The sequence below is a fragment of the Pleurodeles waltl genome, chromosome 6 (assembly GCF_031143425.1).
Source record: "Pleurodeles waltl isolate 20211129_DDA chromosome 6, aPleWal1.hap1.20221129, whole genome shotgun sequence".
NCBI classification, from domain to species: domain Eukaryota; kingdom Metazoa; phylum Chordata; class Amphibia; order Caudata; family Salamandridae; genus Pleurodeles; species Pleurodeles waltl.
This window is the reverse complement of record NC_090445.1, coordinates 426292234-426310579: the sequence shown is the minus strand read 5'-3', so window position 1 is coordinate 426310579 and position 18346 is coordinate 426292234.

Sequence of the window (18346 nt, the reverse complement as noted above, 5' to 3'; positions counted from 1 at the left end):
AGGGTGATACCCTGAAACCGGTCCCAGGATGCTTGTTTCCGGTCCAGGGAGGACCTGGCCTGGCAGTTCGGGCTGGACTGTTCCCATGAGGAACAGGGTCAAGACTGATTTGCATACGGCTGGGTCCGAACTGGGGTGGCATGGTGAGCAAAAGAATGATGGATTAAACCCAGATCTGTGACTTGGGGTGAGTGTTTGCATTGTCAGCACTCCGTCCATCATCCTTTTGTGTTACAATAGCAAATGCCACACACACAAACATAAAATAAATGCCCACCTCCTGGCCATATCATGATGTTGAATATACTATTCCCAGGGATGCACAGTTCAGTTTATAGTTTAAGTTTCAGAAAAGAAAACACAAGAATGTAAGATTCTCCCCCGATAGCAGGTACTCCCCCACAGCAGCCGCTGGACAAGAAGCATACCAACCTTTACGGAACAAAAGGGCAGGGAACGGACGGAACCCAGCACATGACGAATCCTGCTCTGGGAATCCATACTGAGTCCTTGATAACTAGGCAGTATTCCACCTGACAACCTTTGAGGTGCTGTCTGAGGGGATTGAATCCCTAGTGGGAGAAGATTAGATGGGGGCAAGGTCAATGCTTGTTCCATAAAATGTAAAATTAGTAGTCAATAACAAATTGAGAATGTATCCAAAAGTGAAAATGACAATAAAGATATTGAAAAAAAGAACCCAAGGTGACACCATAGAACCAATTTACATATGCTTGAACAATAATAAAATACATAATTTGCACAACATTGTCTTAAGCAGAGCAAAATCAATGAATAGCATATTGTTAGAAATTGGGTATTTGGTTAGCAGTCAGGTTAACCCCTGTCCAAGCAGGGACCCTCACTCTAGTCAGGGTAAGTCACACACAATCCAAATTATCCTGTGCCCACCCTCTGGTAGCTTAGCAATGAGCAGTCAGGCTTAACTTAGAAGGCAATGTGTAAAGTATTTGTGCAATAAGTCATGTAATAACTTATAGAACCACAAAAATACACCACACACTGTTTAGAAAATTATATAATATCTATCTGATAAGATGCAGGTCAAAACGATTAAAATGCAATAAGTATATGTTGAGATATCACTGTAAAAGTGATATAATGTGTCTTTAGTCTTTTAAAAGCAATAAATGTCTCTTTCAAGCACAAAGTACCTGGTATGCGTTCATAATCTCCGCAAAGAACCACAGAGGAGGAGATGCGTCGAAAACAAGGGGAGTTGCGTTGATTTCTCAGGGCGTACACGGCGATTCGTTGTTTAGTTTTCATGCAGGGCTGCTGTGCTTCAATTTCCGGTGCTCGGTGGTGGATCCTCTTCAGGTTGCGTGGTTTTCGGACGCTCCGGGGATGATGCATGGATTTCCCGTGCTGACAGGATGAAATCACAGGGGCTGCATCGATCCGGTGGGCGTTGCGTGGAAATTTCTACTGCACAGCAGGCGCTGCGTTGATTCATCTCTGGAAGTCGGCTGCGTCTTTCCGGCTTGGCTATGCATTAATCCAGTGGGCCGTGCATCGAGTTTCTGGTCGCTAAGCTGGTGCTGCGTCGATCATATCGTTGCGAAGTCAGGCTGCATCATTCCGATTTGGCGTGCGGTGAATTTTTCACCACGGTGCAGGCTGTGCACCATTTCTGGCAGGCTGTGCGTCGATTTTCGCAGCACAAAGACTCCTTCTTGTAGAGATGAAGTCTTTTTGGTCCTGAGACTTCAGGGAACAGGAGGCAAGCTCTACTCAAGCCCTTGGAGTGCACTCTCCACCACAGCCAGAGAGCAGCAAGGCAGCAGGGCAACAGCAAGGCGGCAGCCCTTCACATAAAGTAGACAGGTGAGTCCTTTGGGCAGCCAGGCAGTTCTTCTTGGCAGGATGCAAGTTCTGGTTCAGGTTCTATTCTCCAGGAAGTGTCTGAGTTGGTGGGGGCAGAGGCCCTGTTTAAATACCCAAATGTGCCTTTGAAGTGGGGGAGACTTAAACAAATGGCTTAAAAGTGCACAAGGTCCCCTTTCAGTTCAATCCTCTCTGCCAGGTTTCTAGTAGGAGGTGTGGCAGTCCTTTGTGTGAGGGCAGGCTGCTGTCCTTTGACATGCAAGTTTAAGGTCCTCTACTCTCCCAGCCCCGGAAGACCCATTCAAAATTCAGATGTATACAAGTGAGGCTGAGTATCCTGTGTTTGGGGTGTGTCTGAGTGAATGTACAAGGGAGCTGTCAACTAAACCCAGCCAGACGTGGATTGTAAGGCACAGAAGGATTTAAGTGCAGAGAAATGCATGTTCTGCCTTTTGCCTACACAGCACTCTGCCCTATGGGTTACCTAGGGCATACCTTAGGGGTGACTTATATGTAGAAAAAGGGGAGTTTTAGGCTTGGCAAGTACTTCCAAATGTCAAGTCGAATTGGCAGTGAAACTGCACACACAGTCCTTGCAATGGCAGGCCTGAGACAAGGTTAAGGAGCTACTTAAGTGTGTGGCACAACCAGTGCTGCAGGCCCACTAGTAGCATGTAATCTACAGGCCCTAGTGCACTCTACTAGGGACTTATAAGTAAATTAAATAGTCCAATTGAGTATGATCCAATGTTACCATGTTTAAAATGGAGAAAGCATATGCACTTTAGCACTGTTTAGCAGTGGTAAAGTGTGCAGAGTCTTAAAACCAGCAAAAGCAGTATCTATAAAGTGGAGGGAGGCTGGCGCAATGTTGGGGGTGACCACCCTAAGACTGTCAGGTCTAACACATGTATCTTCAAAATGTCAATGAAAAACACATTATTGTACATCCAAAAGAAAGGTTTAAGAAATAACATGCACCTAACAATTTCAGTTACACAGTTAAACCCATACAACACACACAGTAAAATTATATTTTGCAATTTAGGATCCATTCAAAAACATTATAAATCCATAACACTGGTACTAATATTATGAATGATGACACTATTTGTGTAGCAGAAATGAACACTAAAAAACATGCAGATAATGCTTTTTTAAACTGACAAATACTATCATATCATATATGACAAATACCATGATCAACATTCTGAGCATGGTATTGCTATTTACTACAAAAACAATGCATTCATACTACCAGTTTATGATTTGTTTGCATTTGACATGGTCTGAATACTGCACTTTGTTATACAGACAGTTCCCAATACAAATAATGTAAAAAATATTACCAATTTGTGAATATTATTAAGAAATAGACATATTGCTGGTAGAGAGGAGTGGACTGCAGCACTTAGCAGGAGCAACCAATATACCATGCCAGAGGATGCCTACAGAAGCATACCAAAATGTGTGACAAATGGGGGTTCTATTACTGACTTGAGAACACCGTCTGACAGATATGAGATGAAAGGGGTTGATTGGACGTGCGTCATTGCAACAGAAATGTTATATTTGAAACGCTATGTACCAATTGAAAACAATAAAATTGGTTTATCAAAAGAAAGAAATAGACATATTACATTTTACTTTAGAAATACATGAAAACTTACTTAAATCGTATCATACAAACCACCACAAATACCAATATAAACACTTTTACAATTAATAACAAATAATAATAAATTCTAGCCCAATTACAAATATATTATTGTTGGCAACTTTAACACTGAAACTGATATATTGCAAGATTATTTGTTACACACATTTCAATTCTTATAATTAATTAATAATTACACGAATACACATTTAACCACATGACAACTTACAAAATGATAGGAGATTAGAATCATACTACAGTTACCACAAAGCATTAGCGGCTAGTTATTCAAAAATAAAATAAATGATCCTATGCCATTTCTCAAACTAACAATTTTATTTATTTGCAGATGCTTATCATCTAAGAGATTGTCAACAACAATGCACGTTTGGAAAAAGAAAAGATTGTCAACAAAATAACTTCTGATAGCAACAAAGCATATGACATACCAATCAATACAAATATAATCAAATGCTAAGACAAAACATGCTATAAAAATGTGAAACAAGAAAACAACATATGATATCATTAAAGTCAATAAAAGCAACATGCTATAACAAAAACTATAACATCCAACCAAAAGAGATTTACAGGACACTAATTTGCAATTATCCCTTGAAAAACAATGTAGTTCTCATTACAAAACAAACAAGAATCATAAAAATACCACCAATTCCACCTACCAAATCAATTAAACAAGAAGCAGAATATCTATTACAAACAGCTGCTCCACCATCACCGATTAAAACCATCATACAGCAAATCTCAAAACTCCTATGAAAGCATTAGAAAGTGAAACTCAAGTAAGTAAATTCACCACTAAAAAAATAATACCCTCATTTAAATACACAAAAACACTAATAATCATTATAAAGAACTAAAATGTAATCCTAACATATGACAAAATTAACATAAATAAAAATTTACATTACAACCTCATTATCTGCATAACACCTCATGGTTAGATAATCTCAATTCAATTAAGTCATGCTAACAAGTAATGCATGTTTCTTCCATTCCATTAATAAATATTTTATGGAAATAACTAACACTACATTATAATATTAAAACATACACAATTTAAAGGTTAGGTTAAATGCTAGAAAAAGCTGACAAACCACCAGTGGCAACAAAGGAATGCACAGTACTTCCTAAAAAGTCAAACTGGCCACCATAATTCAGAAATCTTCATTTACCTACCAAGCTGGAACATTTAGTACTATTTTAGTAAGAATATCACACACCATCACAATCCTCCACAGTGCTTGCAACAATATCAGCAGAAATAACTTCACTGCATCAAGCAGGGCAACATAAAATATGTTATCCTGTGCAAAAGCTCAAATGCCTAAATAGATTTCAATTTATTTTATTTTTTATTTTTAATAACAACTGAAAACAGCGTTTATGAATGGGCAAGAAACACTTAAATAATCAATTACAATAGAGGACTAATCAGACTTAATTAAAAAACACTATGTATAGAAGCAACTCTATTTCAATAGGGAGATTATATAAAAATTACTCAAGCCTCTGTACATGTGTACAACGGAGAAAAAATATTAGACACAACAAACCAGAACAATCTACGAGTAAGAATAACATTTTATACAAATAAAGAAAAAGATCAACAAACACAAGAAATACTTCACAGATCAAATAAACAGCATCAAAAGTAAAAACAAACAAAACATAATAATGAAAACACTACCGAGGATTAAATCGCCAACTCCACCAGTGATCAATACTGCCAACCTTCAACTAATGTATATTAGATATGGCTTATTCATTGATTAATTTATCATCGATCCACATATTACAAATGTAGCAGGTGCATTAATTAAACATCTGCCAATTACATGTCATTGGTTTTACAAATATATTAGATGGTGAGCCAATGTAAATAAAAATATTTAACTAACAAGTCAACAAAAAGTATTTTTGTAATTGTGCATAAACAAAAAATAAAACTGTACTGTATACTTATCTGACAATAAGAACACTTTACACTACTATAAGGATGCATCATAACCTTTTAATTAAAAAACAAGTAATTCAATATCTTACAAATAGCCAAACTAAATATAACTTTACTATATTTACAAAAAAGAAAACACATCTTTTTAAAATAACACACAATAGAAAACACATACACATTCAAATACACCACACTGCATTACAATAACCACACAAAAAAGTAATAACGCTTTTTTCATCTATTGCTACAACTAGTTGTTAAAACAAAAAAACTGATGATGCCCTCATAAAATCAGAGTAATACTGTAACTTGAGATGGCACTCAAGTTAAGCTTTAGATTGTCCATGCAAACAAGTTAAAAATGAAACAAACATTTGTTGGAGACAACCGGACATTGAACTGGATGTTCTTTGTGGCAGAGATGCCCCCTCATACTATACCACTGTTACTTTAACTGGTCCTTTGCGTCATCCACATATGATGTGCAGGGGAACACCCTGCCTGGTAGAGGAACCTGCCCAGAATTAGTGTAAATGTAACTCAGTGAGGGCAATCATTTTAGTCAACTGTGCTTGCATTTTGGGATTTTGGAGTTTATGCAGCTAATGTTTGAAGCAAAACTAGAATTCAAGATGCTGGCTACCGCTGTCACACAAGACACAGAGACACCAGCGCACACAACATCTACATACTCTTCTACACCGATGTCACACAAGTAGATTTTTCCCTCTCAGACAAAACACCCAACACAGAAAAGAACTTCAATTCATGCATGACAGAAGTGGAAACCTGGATGAAATCCAATTGCTTCAAACTCAGCACGGATAACATTGAAGTGATTATTTTCAGAAACGATAACTCACCGTGGGTCTCCACCAGGTGGCCTACTGAGCTGGTACCCAACCCCACCCCAGCAAACAAGTAAGAAGCGTCAGTATCATCATGGACAGCACGCTTGATGTGTTCGCCCAAGTCAAAGCCATTCCCTCAGCCTGCTTCCACGCCATGAGGATGCTGAAAATGATATTCAAGTGGCTACCTAACAACACCAGCAAAAGTGACATTCAGGCACTCATCTCTAGCAAACTAGACTACGGGAATACTCTACGCAGAAATCACTAACTAACTCACAAAGACTCCAGAACATCCAAAACTAAGAAGCAACATGCAGTTGCACCAACCCTCCTTTCACTTGTGCATCTATGGCTCACTTACCACGCATACTGTAAAGTAGGCCAGGAAAGCTGTGTCTTCTCATACATTTCCCTAAAGCATTGAACAACCTCCGGCTCCACATTAGGGCCTCCTCTTCACTTGCTGAATTCCGCAAGAAGCTGATGACCCCCTGGAGTGAGGTGGTGGTATAAAAATCAACCTGAAATAACATTGCAGCTATAGTTAAGGTGTAGTGATTGGTGGGGAGCAGGCAGCAAAATGGTCTTTCAGTGACCTCAGTTAGTGACCAGAGAATGCAACCAAAAAAAAGGGGGCTTCGAAGGAAGCCAAGAAATGCAGCCTTTCTCATGACATTTTGGGTGCATAGTTGGATCCATGCTGCTCCAACATAGCGTCACTTCAGGAAGTGGGGACACAAAGGAACATCCATTTTGGGTCACTCCTTGTCATTGTTTGGGTGTTCTCCTGTCTGGTGTTGGCGCTGACCCTTGGAGAGAATGCCAGTGTGAGGAGGTTAGATTACGAGCCTTTTCTGTAACAGCAGCAGGGAGAATGTATTATTGGCAGGGGTTGAAGTGGGTGGGATCTGGAGGGAACTACATTACCATACTTTTATTGACAATAGTCCATTCCCATATTTTCAGCTAAAAATTAGTTCCAGGCTGGCCTTTGAAAATTAGGCTAACTGCCCACCTCCTCAGACTGTACCTGGGATGCTCAAATCTACCCAGCAGCACTGCAGGCCCACATGGGTAGTGCACACAAAAAGAGACATTTAGGAGAACCCTGAAGTAAGCCACCAGAACCTATCATCCTACCAGCCTGCCCCAACTATTACCCTGACTAATGCAGTGGTTATGTCAAGATGTAATGATGAAGTGGGGCAGATCCCTGCAGCTCCGCTCTAACTGGCTTTTCATTCAGTTTCACCTCAAACCTAATCCATTTTTTCTAGACTAGTCCCAGGACGGTTTCTCCCTCGAATAAGCCACCATCACGCAGAAGAGGAAAGGAGGAGGACTCAGCATTGACTGCCTGGCCGATTTCTGTGCCTGGCCACTCTCCTGACCTATGAGACAAGGGAAGAAAAGAGGCAGCAGAAGAAGAGACCCTTAGCTCTGTCTCAGTACCCTGGTGCAGGCCAAGTCCCAAAGGCCATAATGCAAATCGTCATTACTCCCTATTTCAGAGTACCCCAAGGCCTTCTTCAAGTTCTGCTCCATTCTCAACCCCAAGACTTGCCCCTCCATAACCACCCTTGACTCCCAGTGACTGACTGTGGTGCCAGCATATAACAAACACTAAAAAGTTGGTGGGAGGGAAAGGTAGCCTAGCAAACTTAGCATGTGATAGGTACCTGATTTCTGGCAATTTATCATGCCCAAGCTTTGGGGTTCACTTTTTGTTTTCCCTATGCTGCAATCCTGCATACGTTCCATGCAACCATTTTTTTTGTTGAGAAATAACCAAGTTGCGTTAAGCATAGAAATAGTTGTACTGCAAGTGCTGTACTCTAATTATCAAGGAGCAGATTTTGCACACCTGCCAGGATTCAAATGCCCCTAGATGCATAGGGATAAGCAATAATAAGAAATGTAGCTGTTTGTAAAAACCTTTAAGATGTATTATTCCTTCCTCGATGCATGGCATCTGAATAAAATGCTGATTCGTGCAATAGAAGAAAACCTTACTTGCAATTCTGGTTTTGCTGATCAATGTCTGTTAACCTTTATATAAGGGTAGAAGACGATATGAAAGTTGAGCAGAACTCTTGTTTTGTGTTGTAAGTGCTGTATAAGTGGAAATACAATATGAGGGCAGTGTGAGAAGTGTTGTTGTGATATGAAGTGAGCATACAAGCTGACCTTGTGGAGGAACATGTCACATGTGGTGTGAATGTGAGATGTTTTTGGGGACAGAGTGCATTAAATAATGATGGGAGGGGAAACTTTGAGCATGAGAAGTTTTTAGGGAACCCTATTGTGTAAAGTAAACATTCAGGTGCTCATTCTGAGTTTGGTGGGCAGCGGAGGCCGCCCGCCAAACTTAACCTGCCACCTGACTGCTGGTGCCGCCAGGACACTGCCAGCCGTATTCTGACTTCACAGCAGGGATTTCAGCCCGTCGGCCCTGCAGTGAAGAGGGCCTTAACATTGACGTGTGGCAGTGCAGCAGGTGCAGCAGCACCCGTCACACATTTCACTACCTATAATTCAGGCAGTGAAATGCGCAACGGGCTGTGCATGGGGGCCCCTGCACTGCCCATGCCAAGTGCAAGGGCAGTGCAGGGGCCCCCAGGGCGCCCCTGGCACCCCCATTCCACCAGCTTTTCCACAGCGGTGTGAACCGCCATGGAAAGGCTGGCGGAATGGAACTCGTAATCCAGCAGCCAGCGTTGCTTGCAGCGCTGCCATGGCGGATTACAACCACCGGGACTGCCAGGCTAGAGGCCGTCTCCGGCGTTGCGGTGTCAGCGGTATTACCATGGTGTGTTGGCCGCGGTCGCGGTGTTCTATAAGTGGACTGTGTGACTGCAGCACTAACACATGTGATGTTCGGCTGGGACCAGTCCTGAAAACTAAAGTGACCAGAGAAGTACCCTGTAGGGGTGCCTTGTGAAGATTCAAGTTAGCCGCCTCGAGGCACTATGTGCTGAAGAAAGCAGCGGGTGCGCCTCCATGCCAAAAGATCATTTTCTGTCCGCTCTATCTCCAGTATGGTCTATACTCTACAATTAGGTGGCATTTTTACTAATCTTTTCTCTCTCACCATTTGTGAAGCCCTTCACTGGGAATGATGTGTTGTTATTCCCAATGGCTTAATTTGCATGGTCTTTTGGTGCTGGTATTATGCAGTTTTTATCACTTCACTTCTTAGTTGGTTTTGATTTAGGTTATACTTTCCCGGTTCGGGTAGTGTAATACATTTTTGTTGGAAACAATAATGGCATATAATGATTGGCATTTTTTTACTTAAGAACTGGATCTTGATTTTTAGGACAGATTTCCCTGAGAAACTTTGTAGATGGTTGCATGTTTTGCTTAGAATCCAGCAAGGTAGGTATTCGGCCTTAGCTTTCCTGCCTTATTCTTTTCTCATCTTTTATTCAGTGGCATTTATTTCTGTAAAGGGCCTTTCACTTTTTTATTAAATGTTTTCAGATTTTTGTGCTTTCACTCCAAATATTGTTTGTCCTGATGATGACCCAGTAAATTGCAAGGGTTGCAATGCCATTGACACATCATTGGAAAATTGGGAATTGTTAGAAATTGAGTCACTAGTTGGCAGTGGTATGCACCCTCTCCAGGTAAGGACCACAATCCTACTCAGGGTAAATCTCATACACACCCTAACCTGTGCTCACCCTCTGGTAGCTTGGTAGAGAGCAGTCAGGCTTAATTTAAGATTCAATGTGTAAGGTATTAGTGCAACACCTAATTACAGTAACACAGTGAAAGACACCACAAAAGGACACCACACCATTTAAAAAAATAGAGAATATTTATCTGAGAAAAGTGTGACCAAAACAACCAAAATCCAATGAGTAGTTCTCAAGTTATGAATATTTAAAGTATGGAGGAAAATGCAGTGCTCAGAGAGCACTTGCATCTAGTAGCCAGTTGCGATCATGCTAGACCGGAGTAAACTGGCAAAGATCCCAGTAGGGGGATCAGCAGTTATGCGTTTTCAAAGTTTCAGACTAACACTGTGTTCATCAGTCGCCAAAATGAAAGATCTCAACAGGTCCCCCCCGAGACTGGTAGAGTAAGGCTATTCCCACTGCTTGCAAGTGCACGCGGGTTGGTTACATAGACTTCACGGGCCTTGTTACTCACAGTACCTTCTTTGTGGGAGACGCTGCGAGGTTGACAGCCTCAATGTCAGGGCTCACAATGCTGCGGTCTCCTCCCTTGGGGTGTAGGCAGTGCTTGGTGCCAGGAATGCGGTGATCACATGGACCATGCTGCTCCTGATCAAAGCTGGGCTGCAGTTCGTAAATACAGTCACAATAATTCTTGGTCGGCGCACATCGCTGACAGGAGTGTATGGGAGAAACAGCTGCAAACAAGGCAAGCTCTGCTGGCAGCCAGCACAGACGTGTGTTTGTAGGCAGACAGCTGCAGAAACAGAAAGCTCGGTCAGCACCCAGCAGAGATGTGTGCATTTGAAGACAGTTAGCTGTAGCCACTGCAAAATCAATTAGCCCGCAGACGTGAAACACCAATCGGTGTAGGCTTTAACTGTAGGACCCTATTTAGAGGTCCAGGAATGGATATGCCAACTCAGACGTGGGGAGAACTCACAGATTTCAGAGTACCACAGTTATTGTAAAAACAAAGGCCCTCATTACAACCTCAGAAGACCGCAGAGGCAGCGGGTGCCAGAATACCGCCAGTGCTGGCGGTACTTCTGGCTCCCTATTTTGACTTTTCCGATGGGCCAGCGGAAAAGTCACATCAACATTGCTGCCGGCTTGTAATAGAGCCGGCGGCAATGCTGATGTGCAGCGGGTGCAGTAGCTGCCCTGGGGATTATTGTGCCACGGTCATAATAGTTGGCGGAACACCGCCAGCCTGTTGGCGGTGTTACCGCCAGCTTACCGCCAGCTGCCAGGGTTGTAATGAGGCCCAAAGTCTTTGATGGTCCTGATACTTCAAGAACAGGGGGCAAGCCAGCTTATGTCTAAGGATGGGGAGAGCAGGTCCAACCCTTCTCACATCCAGGCAAGAAACAGCAGGCAGCAGGCCAACACAGCAGAGCAGGTAGCAAAGTGGCAGTCCCTTCTACCTACAGCACAGCAATCAGCATGCAGCAGGCCAACATAGCAATGCAGTTAGCAAAGTAGCAGTCCCTCATGGCAGCACAACAGATCTTTTTTTCATGGTCCTGGTAGAATGCCCTTGGTTCCAGTAGAGTTCTGATTTGGGGGTATTTGGGGTCCAGTACTTATACCCAAATATGCCTTTGAAGTGGGGGGAGACTTAAAAGAGGCCTTTGAAGATCACAACGTCCCTGCCCTTCCTTCCTTGGCTCCAAACACTATACAGGGGATTATGTAGCCCTTTGTGTGACAGAGTCATCAGCTCCTCCCACCCATCTTGCCCAGGAAGAACCATCAGCCTGGTGACGGGCCATCTGAATGCAAATGCCACACCCAAGCTCCCTTTGTACGTGAATGTCTAGAGGGAAAGCACAAAGCTTAGTTTACAATTTAAAATCTGACTTCACCTTAAGTTGTGAATTTAAACTGTGCATCCACAGACACTAAACTCTAATTTTCTATATTTTCCCAATTGGAAGTTACACCTAAATGATGCTTCAGGTAACCCCAATGTCAACTTATGGAAGAGCAAGGCCTTGCAGTAGTGAAAAACAAATTTAGCAGTTTTTCATACCTGGACATGTTAATCCTAAAAGTACATATCCATCTTTTTAAATACACTGCACCCTGCATTGGGGATAACCACGGCCTACCATGGGAGTGACTTACATGTAATAAGAAGGAAGTTTTTGGCCTGAGCACATATAGTGCACTTTACTAGGGAGTTACAAAAAAATATGCATGCCAATTGTGGATAAGCCAATGTCACCATGTTTTAGAGCACCTGGATTTAGGCACTGGTCAGCAGTGGTAAAGTCCACAGAATCCTAGAGCCAGCAAAAATGAGTCTGAAAAAAGGTGGTCAGAGGCCAAAAAGTTAGGGGAAACCACACAAAGGATGCCAGGTCTAACAGGGATGAATCGTTGACTGTGATAGGTTTCATCCTTTGTGGACTATTTATTTGAATTCAAGACCCTTTACCTTTGTTTTCTGTTTACACTGTACACTATCCTTTTATGTTTGTTTAGTGTACGATATGGAGCATACATTTTATTTACTTGTATATTGTACTGTGGAAAAAATTATTACTTAAAAAGAATTTCAACTGCTTTGAATTTTTCATTGGGAGCCATTTTATTCATTTCCTTTTTCGATATATAGATTCTGGAACCATTGTGGTTTTTGTATGGTATGTATGCTTGGCCAATCAGTGATAATAATTCATCAGTTGCATTTGGAAGGGAAAAATGTAGAGAAAAACAAGGGGCAATAACACTTGTTTTTACTATTCTGTGTTCCCCCAAGTCTACCGATAAAAATGGTACCTCACTTGCGTGGGTAGGCCTAATGCTTGCGACAGGAAACACAAAATGGACACATCACATTTTTACATTGAAATCTGACATGTTCTTTGCAAAGTGCCTAGCTGTAGATTTTGGCCTCTAGCTCAGCTGGCACCTAGGGAAACCTAGCAAACCTGTGCAGTTTTGAACACTAGACACCTAGGGGAATGTAGGATGGGGTGACTTGTGGTGCTCTGACTAGGTTCTGTTACCCATAATCCTTTGCAAACCTGGTAAAAAAAAACACTTGTTCCTCTCATTTCGGTGATAAAAAGTTCTGGAATATGAGAGGAGCCACAAATTTCCTTTCACCTAGCGTTCCCCCAAGTATCCTGATAAAAATGGTACCTCACTTGTGGGGGTAGGCCTAGCGCCCGCGACAGGGAATGCCCCAAAACACAATGTGGACACATCACATTTTCACAAAGCAAACAGAGCTGTTTTTTGCTAAGTGCCTAGCTGTGGATTTTGGCCTCTAGCTCAGTTAGCACCTAGGGAAACCTAGCAAACCTGCTCAGTTTTGAAAACTATACACCTAGGGGAATCCACAATAGGGTGACTTGTGGGGCTCTGACTAGGTTATGTTACCCAGAATCCTTTGCAAACCTAAAGATTTTGCCAAAAAGCACTTTTTCCTCCCTTTCCGGTGACAGAAAGTTCTGGAATCTGAGAGGAGCCACACATTTCCTTCCACCCAGCGTTCCCCTAAGTCTTCGATAAAAATGGTACCTCACTTGTGGGGGTAGGCCTTGCGCCCGTGACAGGAAATGCCCCAAAACACAACATGGACACATCACATTTTCACAAAGAAAACAGAGCTGTTTTTTGCAATGTGCCTAGCTGTGGCTTTTTGGCCTCTAGCTCAGCCGGCACCTAGGGAAACCTAGCAAACCTGTGCAGTTTTGAAAGCTAGACACCTAGGGGAATCCAAGATGAGGTGACTTGTGGGGCTCTGACCAGGTTCTGTTACCCAGAATCCTTTGCAAACCTCAAAATTAGGCCAAAAAAACACTTTTTCGTCCAATTTCGGTGACAGAAATTTCTGGAATCTGAGAGGAGCCACAAATTTCCTTCCACCCAGCGTTCCCCCAAGTCTTTGATAAAAATGGTACCTCACTTGTGGGGGTAGGCCTTGCGCTCACGACAGGAAATGCCCCAAAACACAATGTGGACACATCACATTTTCACAAAGAAAACAGAGCTGTTTTTTGCAAAGTGCATAGCTGTGGATTTTGTCCTCTAGCTCAGCCGGCACCTAGGGAATCCTAGCAAACCTGCGCAGTTTTGAAAACGAGATACCTAGGGAAATCCAGGATGGGGTGACTTGTGGGGATCTGACCAGGTTCTCTTACCCAGAATCTTTTGCAAACCTCAACATTTGGCCAAAAAAACACTTTTTCTTCAATTTCCGGTGACATAAAGTTCTGGAATCTGAGAGGAGCCACACATTTCCTTCTACCCAGCGTTCCCCTAAGCCTTCCGATAAAAATGGTACCTCACTTGTGGGGGTAGGCCTAGCGCCCGTGACAAGAAATGCCCCCAAACACAACATGGACACATCACATTTTCACAAAGAAAACAGAGCTGTTTTTTGCAAAGTGCCTAGCTGTGGCTTTTTGGCCTCTAGCTCAGCCGGCACCTAGGGAAACCTAGCAAACCTGTACAGTTTTGAAAGCTAGACACCTAAGGGAATCCAAGATGAGGTGACTTGTGGGACTCTGACCAGGTTCTGTTACCCAGAATCTTTTGCAAACCTAAACATTTGGCCAAAAAAACACTTTTCCCTCTCATTTTGGTTACAGAAAGTCCTGGAATATGAGAGGAGCCACAAATTTCCTTCCACTAAGCGTTCCCCCAAGTCTCCCGATAAAAATGGTACCTCACTTGTGGGGGTAGGTCTAGCGCCCGCGACAGGGAATGCCCCAAAACACAACGTGGACACATCACATTTTCACAAAGAAAACAGAGCTGTTTTTTTGCTAAGTGCCTATCTGGGGATTTTTGTCCTCTAGCTCAGCCGGCACCTAGGGAAACCTAGCAAACATGCACAGTATTGAAAACTAGATACCTAGGGGAATCTAAGATGGGGTGACTTGTGGGGCTCTGACTAGGTTCTGTTACCCAGAATCCTTTGCAAACCTCAAAGATTGGACAAAAAACACTATTTCCTCCCATTTCGGTGACAGAAAGTTCTGCAATGTGAGAGGAGCCACAAATGTGCTTCCACCCAGCGTTCCCCTAAGTCTCCCAATAAAAATGGTACCTCAGTTGTGGGGGTAGGCCTAGCGCCCGCAACAGGAAATGCCCCAAAATACAATATGGACACATCACATTTTCACAAAGCAACCAGAGCTGTTTTTTACAAAGTGCCTAGCTGTGGATTTTGGCCTCTAGATCAGCCGGCACGTAGGGAAACCTAGCAAACCTGCGCAGTTTTGAAAACTAGACACCTAGGGGAATCCAGGATGGGGTGACTTGTGGGGCTCTGACCAGGTTCTGTTACCCAGAATCTTTTGCAAACCTCAACATTTGGCCAAAATCCACTTTTTCGTCCAATTTCGGTGACAGAAAGTTCTGGAATCTGAGAGGAGCCACACATTTCCTACCACCCAGCGTTCCCCCAAGTCTTTGATAAAAATGGTACCTCACTTGTGGGGGTAGGCCTAGTGCTCGCGACAGGAAATGCCCAAAAACACAATGTGGACACATCACATTTTCACAAAGAAAACAGAGCTGTTTTTTGCAAAGTGCTTAGCTGTGGATTTTGTCCTCTAGCTCAGCTGGCACCTAGGGAATCCTAGCAAACCTGCACAGTTTTGAAAACTAGACACCTAGGGAAATCCAGGATGGGGTGACTTGTGGGGATCTGACCAGGTTCTGTTACCCAGAATCTTTTGCAAACCTCAACATTTGGCCAAAAAAACACTTTTTCCTCACTTTCCGGTGACAGAAAGTTCTGGAATCTGAGAGGAGCCACATATTTCCTTCTACCCAGCGTTACCCTAAGTCTTCCGATAAAAATGGTACCTCACTTGTGGGGGTAGGCCTAGCGCCCGTGACAAGAAATGCCCCCAAACACAACGTGGACACATCACATTTTCACAAAGAAAACAGAGCTGTTTTTTGCAAAGTGCCTAGCTGTGGATTTTGGCCTCTAGCTCAGCTGGCACCTAGGGAAACCTAGCAAACCTGCGCAGTTCTGAAAACTAGACACCTAGGGAAATCCAGGATGGGGTGACTTGTGGGGCTCTGACCAGGTTCTGTTACCCAGAATCTTTTGCAAACCTCAACATTTGGCCAAAAAGCACTTTCTCCTCCCTTTCCGGTGACAGAAAGTTCTGGAATCTGAGAGGAGCCACAAATTTCCTTCCACCCAGCGTTCCCCCACGACTCCCGATAAAAATGGTACCTCACTTGTGGGGAAGTGGTGGTCCCCTGGGCTGCGGGGGAGGCCGTACAGCGCCCCCCCCATTAAAAATAAATGTTTTGCCCCTGGGAGGTGGTGGTCTGAAGGGCTGCGGGAGGGCAGCGTTCCCCCCGCATACTTATTTTACAGTACCCTGGGAAGGTGGCAATCTGCAGGACTTTGAAAACCCTAGGAGAAAGGGCTTGTGCCCCCCTCCTTTTTTTCACCTCCAAAGCCCCCAGGACGTGGCCTACCCAGGGGCAAAAATAAAAGCAAGCGCGAAAGACTGCACTTGCTTTTTATTTAAATCACAGCTAAATTTGTGCATCACCATGGTTTTCATTGTGATTTCAAAAAATATACTTTTAAGCCTTGGGGGGTCTCTGAGGGACCCCTGCACCAAGGCTAGAGGGGCATGGTAAACATACCTGGCCCTCTTTTCTTTTTGCTAGTTTTTTTTTTTTAGACTCTGCTGAAGCCAAGGCTCAAAATGGCTGCCAACACTTCCTGGTTACCGTGTTGGCAGCCAATCAGATCTCTGCACAAAATCGGGAGTAGCCGTGAAGACTTCACTCCTCCAGATATATATATTTCATATTCTTTTAATATTTCAAAAACTACTGAACACATCTACATCAAAGAACAAAAAGGCTTCTTTCTGGACCAAAAGATACCTTTCTGCCAAATTTAGTGTAATTCGATCCAGCCATTCAGGCTGTAGTAATGTTCAAAATCCTCCTTTAAATTATAATGGAAAAGGCACTTTGCCCCTCCCCACTTTTTTTTCCTGCCCCTGCTTGATGTGTCACCCCGAAACTTCACATGTACAACAAGATTTTCAGGAACTCTTTTTCTGTAAAATTTCGTGAAGATTCGTCAAATGGCGCAAAAGATATAAGCAAGTCAAAGCACATTCTATGGAAACTGGGTCCCAACTATAACTCCCTACTGGCAACTGCCAGTAGGTAATATATATTTTCCCGGAAATATGCCTTTTGTGCCCTTAAGGCTTTTGGTGGATTTTGTGGCACATCTGGTTGAAAATGACAGTTGTGTTATATTTTTGTGCCTATCTGCGCTTTCCCTCTCACGATCCAAACTAGCCCTCCCCCCCCCCAAAGACAAGTACACTGGCGTAGCGGCTTAGAACAAAATTCCCCAGTCACTCGGGGTGTTGTACACAGAAATCCCCGCACACGCCCGCTGGTGCTTCCGGCTTTAATGTTTAAAGTTAATTTTTTAGGTGGAAGTTAAGCACACAGAGGAAATGGAGGCGGGGGACCGGGTTCTGCCAAAAATCATTATCAGAACCAAAATGCTATTTTAGGAGGAGGAGGAGAAGAGACAATAGGGCAGAGAAGAGACAGGAGCGCTGAATATAATGGATTAATGAGTAAGTTTTGGGCCAAGAAAAATGTAACTTTGATTAAATCTCATGATTGATTTATTTAAATTTACAGGAAAACCTAAATTATCTTTGGAAGTTTTATGGTTTGAAAAATAAATATTCAAGGAAGACAATCCAAATCTGCAATGATTTCAAGTGCACCTAGTGATTTTGCAGTCAATGATATAGAGGAAATAGCATTATTAACTTCATTGTCTCATGATATGTGCTCCGGTGAGCGAGTGGTACAAGACCTTGAAATTGCAGCTGATTTAAATCGTGGCACAAAATTTAAGGTGAAATCAAAATTAGTGCCTAATGCTAGTGACTGCAATTTAATCAAGAATTTTAAAAATAGAGAGATTTTGAATTGTGAGAAAAAAATAATTGGAATCAAAATAATTGTATAAATAATTTAACAAAGTAACCAATTACATATCTTAAAACACAGCTAAATCGATGAAAATATGTTGATAAAAAGAGCAGCTAAAGAAAAGCTTTTTAAAATTAGGAACACCATGGTTTATTCCATGGAATTAAAAACAGTGAAGATGATAACACATATGCACTGTTGACTTGTGACCCTAAAAATGTATTTCAACAAGAGGTTTTTGCCTTTTAAAATATATCTTGATGAAACCTTATTAGAAACGAAGGAAACGGATTTTGTTTCTTGCTAGAAACCCAGAGTAGCCACTTATTATATCTTAACTAAAATTCCCAAAACA